At 49.3% G+C, this 15,955-nt stretch overlaps 1 long non-coding RNA gene across 3 annotated transcripts in view; it reads left to right on the top strand.

The window, feature by feature from the left end:
* LOC111767922 (uncharacterized) overlaps nt 1-15,849 on the top strand; it is a 56,735-nt gene extending 40,886 nt beyond the window's left edge. For 2 of the 3 annotated variants that reach the window (XR_011425234.1, XR_011425235.1), the window contains 3 exons: nt 5,431-5,505; nt 11,975-12,385; nt 12,463-15,849. This is a non-coding gene — a long non-coding RNA (uncharacterized lncRNA). Of the gene's footprint in view, nt 1-5,388; nt 5,506-11,974; nt 12,386-12,462 lie in introns of those variants that run through there. The other variant, XR_002799873.2, reaches the window with a different exon arrangement.
* The last annotated feature ends 106 nt before the right edge of the window (nt 15,850-15,955 follow it).

The raw sequence follows: 15,955 nt of genomic DNA on the forward strand, positions 1-15,955 counted from the left end.
TTTCGTGTGAGCACAGTGCTTCACAGGCATGGTGGCCTCTTCACAAATATTTATTGAATTAAATTACTTTTTCCTAATTCTCCCCTTTCATTAAATAAGAAAGTAAGAACACTCACAAGTACTTTGAGATGTTTTTAAGTAAAACATTATTTGAACCTGTTTAGGATGAATGTCATTTGGGAGAGTGATTACCCTGTGCCAGGCATTGTTCTAAGAACTTTCATATTTCTTTTGTTACATTGTGGTAACAACCCTGTGAGGGAGTGTAGCGATGCTGTGGTGCCCCGTCCGTGTTGTCTCCTCTCACTGCAGACTGTCACTGCAAGCGCCTGAAATTCTCTGCGTGAGTAAGCTTCTGTTTTCCCGGCTACAGGAGCACGCTCAACCCCCATGCGGGACACTGGGGAGCTGGGAGTCAAGATCCTCAGGAACAGCCTGAAGCAACGACAGATGGGGACTTGAGGGATAAACGCCCCCGCTGCCTTGACCCTCAGGTGGGAATACTGGGGCTTGTTCGACATGCTCTCCTGTAGTTAGTTCCCCAGAGCAAAGAAGCTCTGCCTGCCCACAGAGGTGACCCCCATTCGCTCCTTCCCTTCCCGGTTTCACTCCGCTATTCCCCTGCCAGCGTGTCCTAGGGGCACCTTCCAAATAGACTCCTTGTCTCAGAGCTTCCAGAGGTGCCCAAACTGAGAGCATTAGGTAACATTTCTGTCTCCACCTTGCAAATGAAGAAACTGAGGCATCGAGAGGCCGGTTACTTGACCGGGTTAGTAAGTTGGTAAGTGGCAGAGCCAGGCTCCCAAGTGCACGCTCTTAACCACCATGTTATGACGCCAGGACGCCCTGAGCGCTGGCTGCGTGCCGGGCCCCCTGCAGAGCACCTCATGCAGTTTACAGGGGATAAAACAGGCTCAGATGGGTTATGTGACATGTCCAAGGTCACGAGGTCGCAAGTGGCAGAGTGAGGATTTAAACTCCAATCTATGAGTTTAACCATCCTGCCACTGCCCCCATGGGAGCCTACAATGCTTAGCTGCTTTTGCAATAGATGGCTCTGAGGTGGAAGTGAGCAGGGTCAAGGGCTCCCAGTGACAGGTCCTAGGGGGCATGACTTGCAGTCCCCACATGGGCTGTATTCCTCGTCCTGAGTCTTTGTGCCCTTTATTGATGTGAGCTTCGCGAGTCAGCCTGATCCGAGTCTCCGGGCTGTCTTCTCTCCTCTAGCAATGCTTTCCAGTGCTCACTTTGCTCAGGAGCATTTCTGGATGCTGGCCTTACACCTGAGGAATGGATGGAGAGGGGCCGGGGGGGGGCGGTGAGGTAGGGTGACCAGCGATGATGAGCATTTTCTCTGTGCTAGGGGCTTTGCATAAGTTATATCATTTAATCTTCTTAGCAATTCCTTAGTGTAAGTGCTCTTTCTCCCATTTTAAAAACCAGGAAAGGAGGTTAAGAGAGGCTAAGTAATTTACCCAAGGAATTCAACCAAGGTTAAACAATTCCCAACCCACCTCCTGGACTCTACAGCTGTCCTTTCCCCACTGACCAGGTGAGAGTCTGCCACGTGAAGGACAGTAGAAAGCTGCCGACAACTTCCAGGGCACTCCTTGTCCAGTGCCTGCTCAGAGCTACCAGGCCATTTCTGATTATGATGCTTCTAGCATAAAATCCCCACTCAAATCTCAGTTGGCTGGGACTAATGCCCATTTTAGCGGCAGATCTGTCATTACCCAGAAAATGTGTGTGCACAAAGATCATTCAAATCTGAAGCACACTTTTCTTCCTATTTATGAGCGTTCTGCAGGTGTTGGGATCCATGCTGACCATTACAAGATAGGGGGAGAGAACAACAGAAAGATCCTGTTCCTATCTGGAGAAGCCTCATGCCTTGCTTGGAAAGATAGACCACACGCTAAACACATACTTGGCTCTTGTGTATAAGCTGCATCTCCTGCTGGCAGGGCATCAGTTGGGTTGGTTGGTGTGAATTCTGAGCCCCTTTCTGTACACTCTCAACTCACCTATCACACCCAGTTTGGGATCCTTCGGCTTAAACAAGATGGAAAATATTGGGAAAGAGCCAGAATAAATGTATGATATAAATTGCTCCATGACACTCAAATGGTAAGAAATGTCACATTTATTTTTCTAAATCAAAATACATCTGATGCATGCGTCCACTCTCTCAGATGTGGAGAACCCAGGACCAGTTGTCGGATTCTGCGTGCTCCTTATGTAAGAAGTCTTGGGCTTGCGGGGCAGCACGGTCTGTCCTCATCTCTCAGTCACTGCCGTCTTTTTGAGGGAGGGTGGCTTCCCTGGCATCTCCTTCTCTCCATGCCAGGCTTGGCCTTGGGGACTGTCACGGAGGGTCTCAGAGTCACAGGGATCCCTCTCCACAGGCACTGAGCATCCTGACTCTGCCCATCAGGCTGCCTGTGTGTGCCTGGGCTCAGGCCACTCCTGGTGTGCCATTTGTGCAGACCCCTTGCAAGTGGAGGGAGACCATCCTGGGGGGCAGGGCTCTACTTTTAACCTCAAGCTCACAGTGCCTATCCCCTCCCAACTGCTAGGCCACCAGCCAGAGTTCCTTCCGGGGCCTTCATCTTTGAAACCAAGGGCCTAACTATAGGTTATCTCCCAGGCAAAATCCTCTGAAGCGTCCTACAGAAAACCAAACAACAAAACAGACAGCAAGAACACCTTCCTCTGACACACAAACACACACACACACACACACACGGTAGGCAAACCAAGTCCTTTGGAAATGAAAATCTATTCCCCTCCCGCCATGTATAAGGGTGTTTATATTGTGGAGGCTGAGAGCATGGACCACTTCAATTCACATCCCAGCTCTGCCATCTATTAGCTGACTAACCGTGGGCAAAATGTTTAACCTCTCTGTTTTCTGATGCTCAAACTGGGGGTGATAACTACATCACTGGATGTTGAGTTAAGGCTGGTAAAGCGTTTATTTAGTACAGTGCCTAACAAGCACCCCCAGGGTAGAAGCACTAGGAGCACTCAGTCTGCCCCATTCCAGCTCCACCCTGGGTGTGCAGAGCCCTCTCCCGAGGCCTAGGCAGAGACGGAGGAAGTGGTCCTGAGCATTATCAGGGTGTTTGACAATGAAACCCAGCCGTTATGGGCTGAAGTGTGCCTTACCCCCAAATTCGTACATCAAAGCCTTAACTAACCTGAGCCCGTCAGAATGTGACTGTGTTTGGTGACAGGGCCCTTGAAGAGGCGATGAAGTTGAAATTCAGCCATTAGGGTGAGTCCTAACCCAATGTGACTGGTGTCTGTATAAGAAAAGGAGATCAGGACAGACAGACAGACACCAGGGACGTGCAGAACATACGATGACCCTGTGAAGAGGCAGCAAGACGGCAGCCATCTGCAAGCTGAGGAGAGAGGCCTGGAACGTACCCTTCCCTCCCTCGTGGCCGCAGAGGACACCACCCCACGGCACCTCAACCTTGGACTTCTGGCCCCCAGGACTGGGAGAAAATGAACTTCTGTTGTTGAAGCCCCCAGTCTGTGGGGTCTGCTATGACGGCCCCCCGAAAACTAAGCAGGTTTCCCCCACTATCCGAAAGTTCGTTGTCCGCCACTTCACTCTTACAGGAGGGATACGTTAGCACCTGTTCTCACTAACCGAAAGGAACCAGAAGAGGATTTTCACTTTTACGAAAAAAGGTGAAAAGTGAAAATAGCATTCAGCATTTGTTTTGCGGGGAGCCGTTCCGGAGGCTGAGCAGTGAGCATGCTGTCACATTGCAGGCCTGCCGCAGCAGCCCCAAGCCCATGAGGAACCTCCACCCTCGACAGTGAGACGGGCAGACAGAGAAGAAGGTGCAGACGTCCTTGACCTGCCTGCCCTGTTGGATTCAGACACAGTGAGACCCTCTTCCTCTCTCTCCTGCACCCCAGCCTCCTGTTCCTCCCCGCTTCCCCCACCTCCGAGGTCTCAGCCTAACACATGCTTGTCACCACCAGCCCCTCTCAGCCTCCCTGTGCTCCCTGTCTTCCCGGTTGTGCTGAGTGAAACCACACTGTAGAGACCTTATCGCTCCTTTCCATGCGCTGGGTATCTATCATAGCATTCCCGTTCTGACTATGTGCCCTCGTTCTTTTAGGTTTTATGCGTTACTTAGTGTGATTTGGTAGGTTATTTTTGGGTCTGGGAACGCTTGAAGATCTTCCCATATAAATGAATGGTAACTGCCTCTTCGCCTTATGCCATTTCGGTGTACAAAAGGCTTCAGAGGGACGCTCTGCTTTCGGAGAGCAGGGACCCTGCACACCATCCTGGAGACCAAGCGCTGCCAGTGTCTCTAAAGAGCGGCCTTGCCAGTCTGGTCTCTGGCCCTCACTCGGCGGGGGGGGGCGGTGGGCACCCACTTTTTCAGGGGCCGATACTCTGTGATGCACAGCATAGACCCCCCCCGGGTCCCATCACTCGCCTCCCGCAGCACCAGCAGGTTGGAAATGCTCTTTGACAGCAGCCAACCTGGGGTGGGCAAGTCCCAGACGGCACTCAGGGAGGGGATTTAGTGCGGCCCTGTGAGGACGCAGAGCAACGCACGTGGCAACGCCTGGGGCTGTGTGCACCCCCCTCTTGCCCGTCCCCAGGATTGTTCTTTAAATCCTTTAAGCACTGTATAAGCCCAGGGCCTAGGGCTTCTCCAGGAACTGCAAAACGTTTCAGATAAAATCAATTAAATTGATTTCAAGATAAAAAAAATAAAGTTGCCGAGTAAAAATAAGAAATAATTTCAAAAGCAAATTCATAAACTGCCTTTCAAAATAATTTTCAACAGCATTTATATTTAAAATAGGATGCTGGAGCATTTAATATGGTTGACATCATGTGGGTGGTACCTGTAAAAGTTAGTATGCCTTAGGACTTACCGGGACCTAAATTGGTGCTCTCTCTCCACCCCCCAGAAACTCATACCAGGCCCCTCTGGGATGACTGTGGGTGGTGTGGGGACGGGTCTGTGATGTGGGATGAGGTGGAGGAGAGGCTGAGACTCCCAGTGAAAGGCAGACATGCCATTCAGGAAGGTGATCAAGAGTCCAGCTTAAAACTGGGTTCAAATCTGGATTCTGCTCCTGTGTGACTCCAGGCAACTTGCTAAGCCTCTCTGAAACCTGGAGTTTATCACTGGCACAAAGGGGATCAGAATGCCTACCTCACAGGATTTTCACGAGAATTAAACAGGAGGAAGAATGTAAGGTGCTCAGCTCTGCACCTGGGGACAGTAAGCGCTTGATAAATGCAGCTCTTGTAAGGGTGCCATTCAGCAGATTCTCGTGGGGGAGGGTTGGGGAGGCTGGCTCCCTCAGGCTTTTGCTCAACTTGAGCCACAGAGAAAATATTCAGTAAGTGGATGTTGACTGGATGTGTTTTCGTTCTCACAGCTGAGAGAAAACAGCAGTGCAGAGAGGTTATGTGACTTGCTGGATCGCAGGTCCCCAGCGAGCGAGGACTGGGAGGTGAGGAGGTGGCGGGGGCCTGGATGGGGGGCCTGGGCAGCGTGGGCAGGGGTGGCTGGGGCTCCGGGAGATCACCCTGCATGAGAGGGAGCCAGGGTGCAAGGCCCCAGAGGGCAGGCGGCCCGTTCCCAGGCCCCCGTGGCCCGGGTGCCTCTCCTGCCGTTCCAGGGCGGGGGAGCAGAAATTGCCAGCTGGCATCCTAGGAATGTGGGCTGCATTGGAAAGTTAGCTAACGTTTCCCGGTGAGAGGGGCCCGATTATATTGACTCTGCCAGGAACAGAGAGACACAGAAGAAATCCCTGAGAGCTGCAGGCCTGTGTCAAAGGCAAAGCTAAGTCCGGGACAAGAAGGACACCAGCTTTCGAGTCGTAGACCTGCAGTGAGGGGGCCCTCCACAGGCCCCGCTGTCTCAGCCAGGGCTGGAAGGTGTTCGGGAGGACAGTGGCCTCGTGGAGCAGGAAGAGGAGACGCTGAGACAGATTGGCAGGCATGCTATCGAAATGGGAGTTTTGGAACCACGGAGACCGTCCGCTTGGCCTTCGGGGACACGTGGCAGTCTTTGATTGGCTGCAAGGGGGCAAGCGACCCCCTTGAATTTTACAAGATCGTGTCGTGTTAGAGATGGAGAGTTTTTTGAGGCTGGCCATTTCCTGGAACAGGCAGGATTCCAGGGGGGGAGCTTTTTAGTGGTCAAACTGTTAACACGGTCCCAGTGAGGGAGCAGAGGGCTGCCATCAAGGCGGTTTCTCAGCAGAGATCCAGACCAGGAGGCTTGTGGCCAGGGATCCAGAAGACCCGAGTTCTAGGCCCAGCTTCCCACTAACTGAATGGTCCTCTTTCTGGACCTGTTTATTATATGTACAATGAAGGGGCAGGACCACCCGGGAATGTCAAATTGCTGACCCTTGGGCCAAATCTAACCTGCAGTTGTGTTTTCTTTGGCCCGCAAATCATTATTTTTAATTTTGATTTTTAGTTTTGCATGCCAGTAGGAGGGGTGTGCATTTGTTCTGCAGTCCACAGCCCTGGTGCTCCATGCTGTGACAGACCTGCCGAGTTCCAGCCTTTGGGTAACCGCTGTCCCCGTAGGGTCTGGTCTGCAGTCCCCGGAGCAAACGACTCCTCGTGCCTTTGTGGGGCTGGCCTTCCCTGGTTCCACGATTCTCAGTGGCACCTTCTCACTTTCGCTGCCTCCCACAGTCACCTCTCACGGCCCTCCACAAATATTTGATGCTCCAGCTTCTTGAGTCAATTATCCCTTTCGGAAAACTGGAGAGAGAAATGATATAATTAACTACCTGAGAGAAAATGAGCAGAGCAGCAAGCTATAAATACCAAGACACACGACGGAGACTGAAACCCCGGGGCCCCACTTGACCTTACCCAGTTAAGAGTGGTCTGAGGCCTCCCTGGTTGGAAGAAACCAGTGAGGCCAAGCCCAGCTCATGCTCAGAGCCGCAGCCTTCACATAGCATGGCAAGAAGCGGCTCAGCCAGCCCCCAGGCCCCAGGGCCAGCAGGCCAGGAAGCAACACCCTCTGCCCGTCTCTGCCAAGTGGCCGGGATCAGAATCAACAGGCCAGAAGGGCTAATTCTTCCCTCACACACTGTGCCCAGGACCAGATGCTCTGCCCCGAGTGTGGGGCCTGGACACAGTTGCGTCGCTGGATCCTTCCACCCCATCTTCAACCACGGACCAGATAAACGGAGTTGAACACACTTCAAAGCCAACACTGAGCACGGCCATCTGGGATTCATTCCTGAGCGGGCCTTTTCCAGTTATGTAACCAGGGAGATCCAGACAGAGAGACACAGATTGGAAGAAGTTTCCTTTTTTTTAAACTCCGAACCTTTACAGTATTGGGATAATTATGGCTTTCATAGCGTTGATTACTTTAAGCTGTCAGTAATTTGAGTCTTTTTCAGAATCAGTGACCAGCTTTCTGTAATTGTGTTCTCTCTCCCCACTTCCATCCGTAAGTAAAGGAAACACAATCCCCAGCTCACGGGGTTTCCCTCCCAGCACCTCGCCCGGGCACTTCGCTGCCACGCCCGAAGGCCGCAGTGGACACACCTTCCCGGCGTCCTCCGGGCTCGTGACACACTTGCTTCCCGAGGCACAGTCTTATTAGGGAACGTCCATTCCTCCCTGAACTGAAGGAAGGAGCCGGGTGAAGCCTGGGGTGGCCGGGCCTTTTGCTGTGAATCATTCAGGATCACCCAAAACATTCTGGTTCACGGATAGAGGGCACTGGCAAATACGAGATACTTTAAGAAATGGTATTTGCCACACATTTGCAATTTTTAAATGTTTTCTTTTCTGATTATGTAACTAATACCTGTCAGTGTGAAAATTCTCAGCAGTGTGAAGAAGAAAATAATTATCCCAAATCCTTGCCTGGGAGAATTGTTCAAACAAAAAGTGACGCTAACATTTTAGCACATTGCCCTCCAGCCTTCACCTTGGGTATGTTTGCATTTCTAGAGTTGAAACTATATTTTATAGTTTTATAATTTTGTATCTTGCATTTCTCCTTAACAATTTGCCCACATAATAAAAAAATGTTTAACCTTAGTTTTCAATAGCAACACAGGTTCAAATGAAATCAATGTATAATTTTTTTAAAAAAACAAATCCTGTATTATAGTTCAAAGGTTGTGTCCAACATTTAAATCCACACTGAATTTCTTTGGCTGTAAATTTCTATCTGTATTTCTTATTGCTTTCATAGAAGCTATTCCCAGAAGGGTAATCAACTCTGCATCAAAGAGCATGAAAATTGTTTAATGTTCTAATACACTTCAGAAACATTGAGTGACCTTTTCACCCAAGTATGAATATTTTTTTAAACCTTACTACTTTGATGAGTAAAAAAGTAGACTTTCATATTTACATTAATTTACTCTTCTTTAGCTATCAAAGTAATTCTTTTTTCAAATCCTTATTAGCATTTTACATTTTATTCCTTCTTGAAGTAGACATTGTGTGAGCCCGTGGACGGAGGCTGAGGATGATTATGAGATTCCTGGTACAAAGATGCTCCCAGCTCAATGCAGGTGACCCCATGGCGAGAGCAGTGAGGGTCTGTGGAGGTTAGCTGAGCTGCCACATCCAGAGGAGGAGCAGGTTGGAGGTGGTACCCGTTCCTGGTGATGTTAGTTACCTATTGCTGTGTAACAAATTGCACATTTAAATGGAGACCCATTAAAACGGAATACCTTTTAAACCTGATTGTGCGTGGTGGTGGTAGCAGTAAACTGAAGCAGGCACCGCCACACAGAAGCTGTCTGAGCTTGGCAATCCCACATTCTGGCTTCAAGCCATGCGGTGCGACTGGTGCCAGGAGGGGGTGCAGGGAGAAGGAAAAGGCTGGACAGCTGGTAAAGGCCCGCCACCCCAGGTGGGATGGGAATGACAGGACAGATTTTTAAGTAGGAGCGGGTGAGTGAGACATGGGGAACTCCATCCTGGAAGGGGTGCTTGGGGCTAGGAGGGAACAGGAAACAGGTGTCATGGGTAAGGCCTGTGACCTGACCAGGACTTTTGAATCTAAAAATATATGTGTCAGGGGGTGTGATTATTAAAATGTAGGAATATTACCCAAAAATGATGTTGACATCAACGCTAATTTTGGATGCTGGAAAATTAACCTAATTAGCTCTTGCCTTTCCCTCCACACACTTTCCCTCGGCGGTTTCCTTGGTCCTGTGCCATCACCTGCTTCTTTGGCATGGCTGACTCCTAGATCTGTATTTCCAGCCTTGCCATTTTCCTGCCACATCTCCAACCTCCTGCTTGACAGCTCAGCCTGGTGGACTTCTCAGCACCTCAAACTTAGTATGTACAATACAGAACTTATTTTCCTCCAAAACCTGCCATCTTCCTTGCTGTCTCTTCTGGTCAAAGCGCCACCAGGCATCCAGCCTGGGGCCCGAGGAGGGGAAGCCCATGTGTCACAGAGATATGGCGTGCTCTGTGGGGAGGAACTTCATGTGTGAGCAGAAGCAGGCAGCTGGCGACAAGCTGAAGAAAGGCGTTCATCCCACACACATGTGGGAAGCACCTCGGGTGCTCCAGGAGCTGCGTTTCTGGGCATGGGGGCTCACTGGTGAATAAGCCAGACGAGGTTCTCTGCCCCCCGGAGCTTTACTCAACAGGCCCCCAGGGTCGGCCCAGGAACAGCAAGCGGACCCTCTTACCAGAGCATCAGGTAAAGCCTGTCCCTGTTTTGTCCTGCTGTGAGCTAACGAGTGTGCTGCTGTCAGCGTGGGGTCTGGAGCGTCAGACAGGGGGGTGACATCACGGGGAACGGCAAGAAGCAACAAGCCCCAAAGGAGATGACTAAGCAAGTATGGCGGGCTGAGTAACGGCCCCCGAAAGGTGTCCATGTCTTCATCCCCAGAACTTGTGAATATGTTACCTTACATGGCAAAGGAACTTTCTAGATGTAATTAAGGATCTTAAAATGGTGAGATTACACTAGATTATCCGGACGGGCCCAATGTCATCACAAGGACCCTGTGAAAGGGAGGCAAGTGTAAAGACAGGAGGAGGGGAAGGATGATGGAAGCAGAGGTTGGAGTGATGCAGTTTGAGATGGAAGAAGGGGCCATGAGCCAAGGAACACAGGCAGCTTCTGGAAACTGGAAAACTCAAGGGAACAGATTCTGCCCTGGAGCCTTCCCAAGGAAGGCAGGCCTGCGGACACCTTGATTTTACCCCATAAGGTTCGTTTTGGACTTCTGATCTCCAGAGCTATGAGACGATAAATTGGTGTCGTTTGACCCACTGTGCTTGTGTGACAACAGCAATGGGAAACGAACCTAGCAGGCAGGCGGCTGGCTTGCCCCAGCTCCGGAGGTGTTGCAGGAGGACTCTTGACGACACAGCAAACACAGGAGCACCCACGGAGCAGATTCCCTCGCCCTGAGTCCCGGGGAGATGTGACGGGCCACAGTGACTCGTGCTGCAGTTAAGGAACCCAGGCTGGCGCTCAGCAGCTTTTGCATCAAGCAATAGCAACCCCACCCTCATGCGGGAGGGAGTGGATGGACAGTAGTCCTGCTGCATCACTGGACCTGCTTGGCTGTCTACGGGACCAGCTACAGCTGCAGCAGCAGCTCAGGCTCCGCTGGGCACGGACGTGCACAGACGCAGGGCCGGCTGGATGGCCGCGGAGCTCACCTAGCCAACCCTCGGGCCCCCAGCCAGCTGCAGCGTCAGTGGGCGGCGGGGCCCAGGAGACGCACGTGTTCGGGCCAAGCCAGTGCCGTTTTGTCCTCCGGGCAGCTCCCTGCAGCTGCCGGGCTCCATGAGTTCTTCCCGGAGGTCAAGAGCTGGGACTGCACAAGGGCTGGGAGAGTTCCCACATGGTCTGCACAAATGCCGCAGCGTCCAGGCAGAGCAGGGCCAGCGGCAGCTAGAGATGCTCCCGACGGGCCAGGCTGGCCTCAAGGGCGCCTCTGTGCAGGCAGCTGGCTGGTTGACTCGAGGGCCATGAGAGACCAGAGGCTGGGGGAACGACCAGCAGCCTCCAAGGAGGGCCCGAGGCTCTGCCTCCTCCTGCCGGGGCAGGTGTGTGGAGTGAGACAGCGGGAAGAACTGCCTCTCAGATACTCCCCTGACTGCAGGGTTTGCGTTTCCGCCTCAGAGCAAGCTCCTGGGGCCTGGGCACGAGGAACTGATGCCGACCCCGGGTCTGGGAGTTCAGAGGCCGGACAGTCAAGGAGTTAAGAGTGTGCATGTAAGTGTGCGTGCGTGCACACATACACACACACGTTTTTTTCCCTCTTATCATGGAAACACATGAAACAGGAAACTCCAGAAGGCGTTTATCCTTTTTCTTTAAAGCTGTACGCTTTAATATTCCCATTCCAGAATATTCTAGTAGCCCGCACGGCAGTTTCTCCGCAGAGCATGAGAACAGGCTTACTTCCTGCAGAGGAATGTGCTTTCTCTGGTTGCTCGTATGGTTGAGGCCTGACTTGGCGGTCTCAGGGGGATTCCTGACTCTTCCCCGGGAGTTAGAGGACGCCAGCCACCCTGTGTTAATAGCACGTCAGCGATGTGAACAAAACAACAGGAAGACAAAAGATATGCCAGTCTAAACTCAAAGATAAACACATCTTTTGGTTTCATTGGGGCCAAACAAAAACAGATGTAATAAAGCCCTCTTAGCTAGTGTATGTGGTTTAATTAAATTTTAGAATTTAATGTAAAGTGCCCCTGTGGAAGGTTTGCAATCAGACGCTTCAGCCAGTAACTAAAATGTGTGTTCCCAAAGCTTCCGGGGGTAGGTGACAAACACTCTGAAGGAGACCTGAGTCCTGATGCAGGAAGTCAGCCGCCAGGGCAAGAACCTCTTCCCAGCTGTATCTCCCGTGCCCAGAACAGTGCCAGGCACACAAGAAGTCTCAGTAAATGTTTGTTGAATGAATTAATGAATGACGAGGATCCTTTTCTTTGCAGGTCTGCCTGGACCCTGTTCTATCTCACGAACTTAAGAAAATCTCACTAAGAAAAAAGCAGACTGAAAAACAATATGTATAGTAAGATACCTTTTTTTGCTTAGAACTTTTAAAAAATCTCTATGTATTTAGAAGAGCATAGAAAAAAAAACCTACTGAAGATTCCACCTTGCACTGATTATGACGGTCACCCCTGAGGACTGAGACTGACTTTAAGTGTGTGTTACTTTTTTTTTGGCTAAAACATAAAGATTTTTAAAAATGTTCAAAGCACTCTAACTTCTAATCCTACGGGAAAGAATGTTCATGTTTTATCGAAAGAGAGACCAAAATGTGCGGAGGGTCATCTCTTCTGAAGGTCGTGATAACTTCCTAACTTTTCATCAAATGGTCTCCAACCACCAGGCCAGTGGTAAGTCAGGAAAATGCTGTAGAAAGTCAGTAGAATGTTGAGAACTATGTCAGGTTCAACGTTTGTTTATCCGACAGGTATGTATTGAGAGCTACGCTTACTTCACGGGCTGTAAGTACAGCAGCAACTGGGACACGACTGCTAACGTGGTGGAAAGAAGTTATGGCACAAGAAGGATTTTTTTTAAGTCACCTAAAGTTCCTGTCAGAGTGGGAGCCTCAGCCTCTGGCGTTTCCTTCGTCAAGGTTGGCTGCTATGGCCTATTCTTCACCTCAATGCTTTCTTTCTATTCCTTATCGTGTGTAGAATGCCCATTTAACATGAGGTGGTCATGTGATGTTTTTCCTGGAAATTTATTATAATTGCAATGGTAGATATATAATCTATACACACAAAGAAAATAAACCTTCTAATGAGGACTCAGGCTAACCACCTTAGGGAATTGCTGTTTTTGATTGTATTTTAAGGCCATTAAAATATCTGTTTAGTGATTTATTCACCCTGTAGACAGATGTAGGGATCAGTCTATTTTTCACGTTACAGTGGAGTTTTCTTTTCAAATATTCTCCCTGGCCTTGTGGTGAAATGTGCATTATGATACTTCCTCATCGTGACACATGCAAAAGCGTTATTCATCAAATGGTATTTTCAAGCGTACTTCTCATTATTCTTTCAAGCACATAAACATAGCAAAGCCCTAGACTCTTGCCACAATATCAAAAGAATTGAAGATGTGGTGGAGCGCCTGACCTGCATGGACCTGGATTTTCGGGACAAGGTCACCGTATTTCACATGAACTTCTCTCTTGTTCTTTTCCCTTCTCCTCCCTCCCCCACGCCAAATACATAACTGTACTTGGTCTGATGCTAAATCAAGGTAAATGAGACGTGACCTATTAAAAAAGGAAATGAATTATCGAAAGGGGAAAATTGCATTCCCGGCCGGGAGTGTGGACGTCATGGCTTGAATGTGTGTGTCTGTTCTGCCACTTCACTAGATGGTCTTGCTTTTTGGGTGGCATGTCTTCCATCATCCAAATTGCCTCATGAAGTCAGCAAAGTCAGTCAGACCATGTTTTGGAGCTATCTACTTTGTATTTTTTTCCAAGGTTCTTTTTAATGAATGAATGTAGTTATAGCAGACCCGTCTTTAAGGGGTCTCTGGGAATAGTCCTTATTAAATTCCCTACAACTTGATCTAAGTCGGGAGTTAAATGATCTGTGTGAGCAGGCACACAGGTCAGGGTTTCACGGGCCAAACTCTTACTAGACTCCCGAATATCTTCCAAGTGCCAGTGGAGCCTGCCTGTCCTTCCAGCGGACTGTGGAGGAGGACGTAGGACTGTGAAGTTACTCCCAGGAAGTCACCCCAGGCAGTTCCTTCACATCCTTGGGGCCAGCCTGAATGGCACTGGACTCATCCAAGGAGCCAGGTCTTTGCAAGTGGAGCAAAGAGCTGGAGGGCAGAGATTCTCGGGCTGCAGGACCGGGAGAACGTTGTCCACGGTACTCTCCATTAAATGTCAGTGACCAGCTGGGCTTTGACCAGGCAACAAAGAGAATCTGATAGCCCAAGGAGGGGGCCAGTTCCTTAGGCTCTGTCCCTTGTCACTGTCTTGCCATTTGTTGCATCGTGGTCATTCCATAGCTTTTTCCTTTCTTTTTTTCTCTGTTTACTTGTAACAAAAGGGGAGGGGAGACAAACAGTTTTGGTACATTATAATCATTGATATTATTTCCTTATGGAATGAATAGTTCCTATTATTTCTAGCCAATCCAGATCATTGTTGAGAGTAATAATAAATAAATCTTCCATATTATGATTGAAGCAATCATTAGAAAACAAACTTTCATCGTGAGATGTTTTGTATTAGTCTTTTTAAAGCGGTGTGGGTGTGGTAGGGAGAAAGCCCCCTCAGGACTGGGCTGCCTCAGGAGGCACCCAGGGTGGGCGGGGAGCGCTCTCTGCAGCGAGAGCCCTTCTCAGTCAGGGGTCCTAGGGTTCTTACTTTGAAATTACTTAAAGAGTGAAATCAAGGAAGGAGATGTGTTTGCAGGTGTCTTACAAAACCTGAAGTTGCAAAGCAGGTAGTGACTTGCCAGTGACAGCCAAAAGCAAGGTGCAAGGACCTTGTGAGTTTGCTGTTTCTCAGCTTCAGGCCGTAGTATAAAGTTTTGGGAAAGTCAATTCTCTTAGAAAAAGGACTCAGCTGTACTAAGTATCATGAAACAGCGATACTTTATCCTTAACGTATTTTGTTTTTAGTGCAGTGGAGTCAGTTCTGACTCCCAGCAACCCTGGGACGGCAAAGCAGACCTCTGCTGGGTCTTTCTGTGCCATCCTTTCGCCTTCTGGGGCTGTATCAGACAGCGCTCCTCAGATATTCACAGGGTTTTCATGGCCGATTTTTCAGCAGTGGGTGGCCAGGTCCTCCTTCCTGGTCTTACTCTGGAAGCTCCACTGAAACCTGTCCACTAGGGGTGACCCTGCTGGTACTTGCAATCCCCGTGGCAGAGCTTTCAGCATCACAGCAGCATGCAGCCACCACAGAGTGACAGCCGACAGACCGGTGGGGTGGCTCCCTGACTGGGACGTGAACTCGGGCCGTGGCTGTGAAAGAGCCCAGTGTTAACCACTAGACCACCACCTTGATATATAAATGCCCCTAAATTTTTCAGAAATCAAGAAAGAACTTATTAAGAGTCTGGCGTTTATAGAATTACTAAACAGTGTCAAGTCACTGCCAGAGATCGCCTCTAACACAGAACCTGCAAATTAACGTAAGCATTGAATGCTAGTGATTACCATCGTTACAATCATGATTGAAATGGCCTACCTGTGCTTTTTACTCACACATAGATATTTGCCTTAGAAATATGCCTGCTAATTGCTAAGTTCTGAAATATATAGGCTTGAGCTAAATTTGGATTTACTCTCTCTCTCTCTCATGATTAAAAACAACAACATAACAGCTTTTTGGACTATTTATAATAGCCCCAAACTGGAAACAACTCGAGTGTCCAGCAACAGATGAGTGGATGAGCGAATTATGGTGTCCATATAATAGAATACTACTCAGCAATAGAAAAGAATAAACTACCGCTAGACACAGCAACATGAATGAATCTCAAAAACATCATGCTGAGAAAAAAACAGGCACAAAAGACTACACGCTGCCTGATTCAATATGTATGAAATTCTAGAAAAAACAAAACGAATCTGTATTGACCGAAGGCGGATCAGTGTTTGCCTGGGGCTGGGGTGGGGGATTGCCAGCAAAGGAGCACAAAGCAGCTTTCTGGGTGATGGAATGTTCTGTATCATGATTGTGGTTGTAAGGGTGTTTGCATTTACCAAAATGCATCAAACTGTATACTTAAAACGGGGGTATTTTACTGAATGTAAATTTATCTCAATGAACTTGGTGTTGAAAGAAGAGCTGAAAACACCATCAACCGCAAAACTTGGCCCTGGAGTGTTTATTTGGATCCTTGAAAGTATCTGTGATCTGAAAGGCCATACACCCCTGTTGTCATGGTTACTCCCAGGGAGCAGGATCTGGGAAGAGG

This window comes from Equus caballus, chromosome 14 (genome assembly GCF_041296265.1).
Source record: "Equus caballus isolate H_3958 breed thoroughbred chromosome 14, TB-T2T, whole genome shotgun sequence".
Taxonomy (NCBI): Eukaryota; Metazoa; Chordata; class Mammalia; order Perissodactyla; family Equidae; genus Equus; species Equus caballus.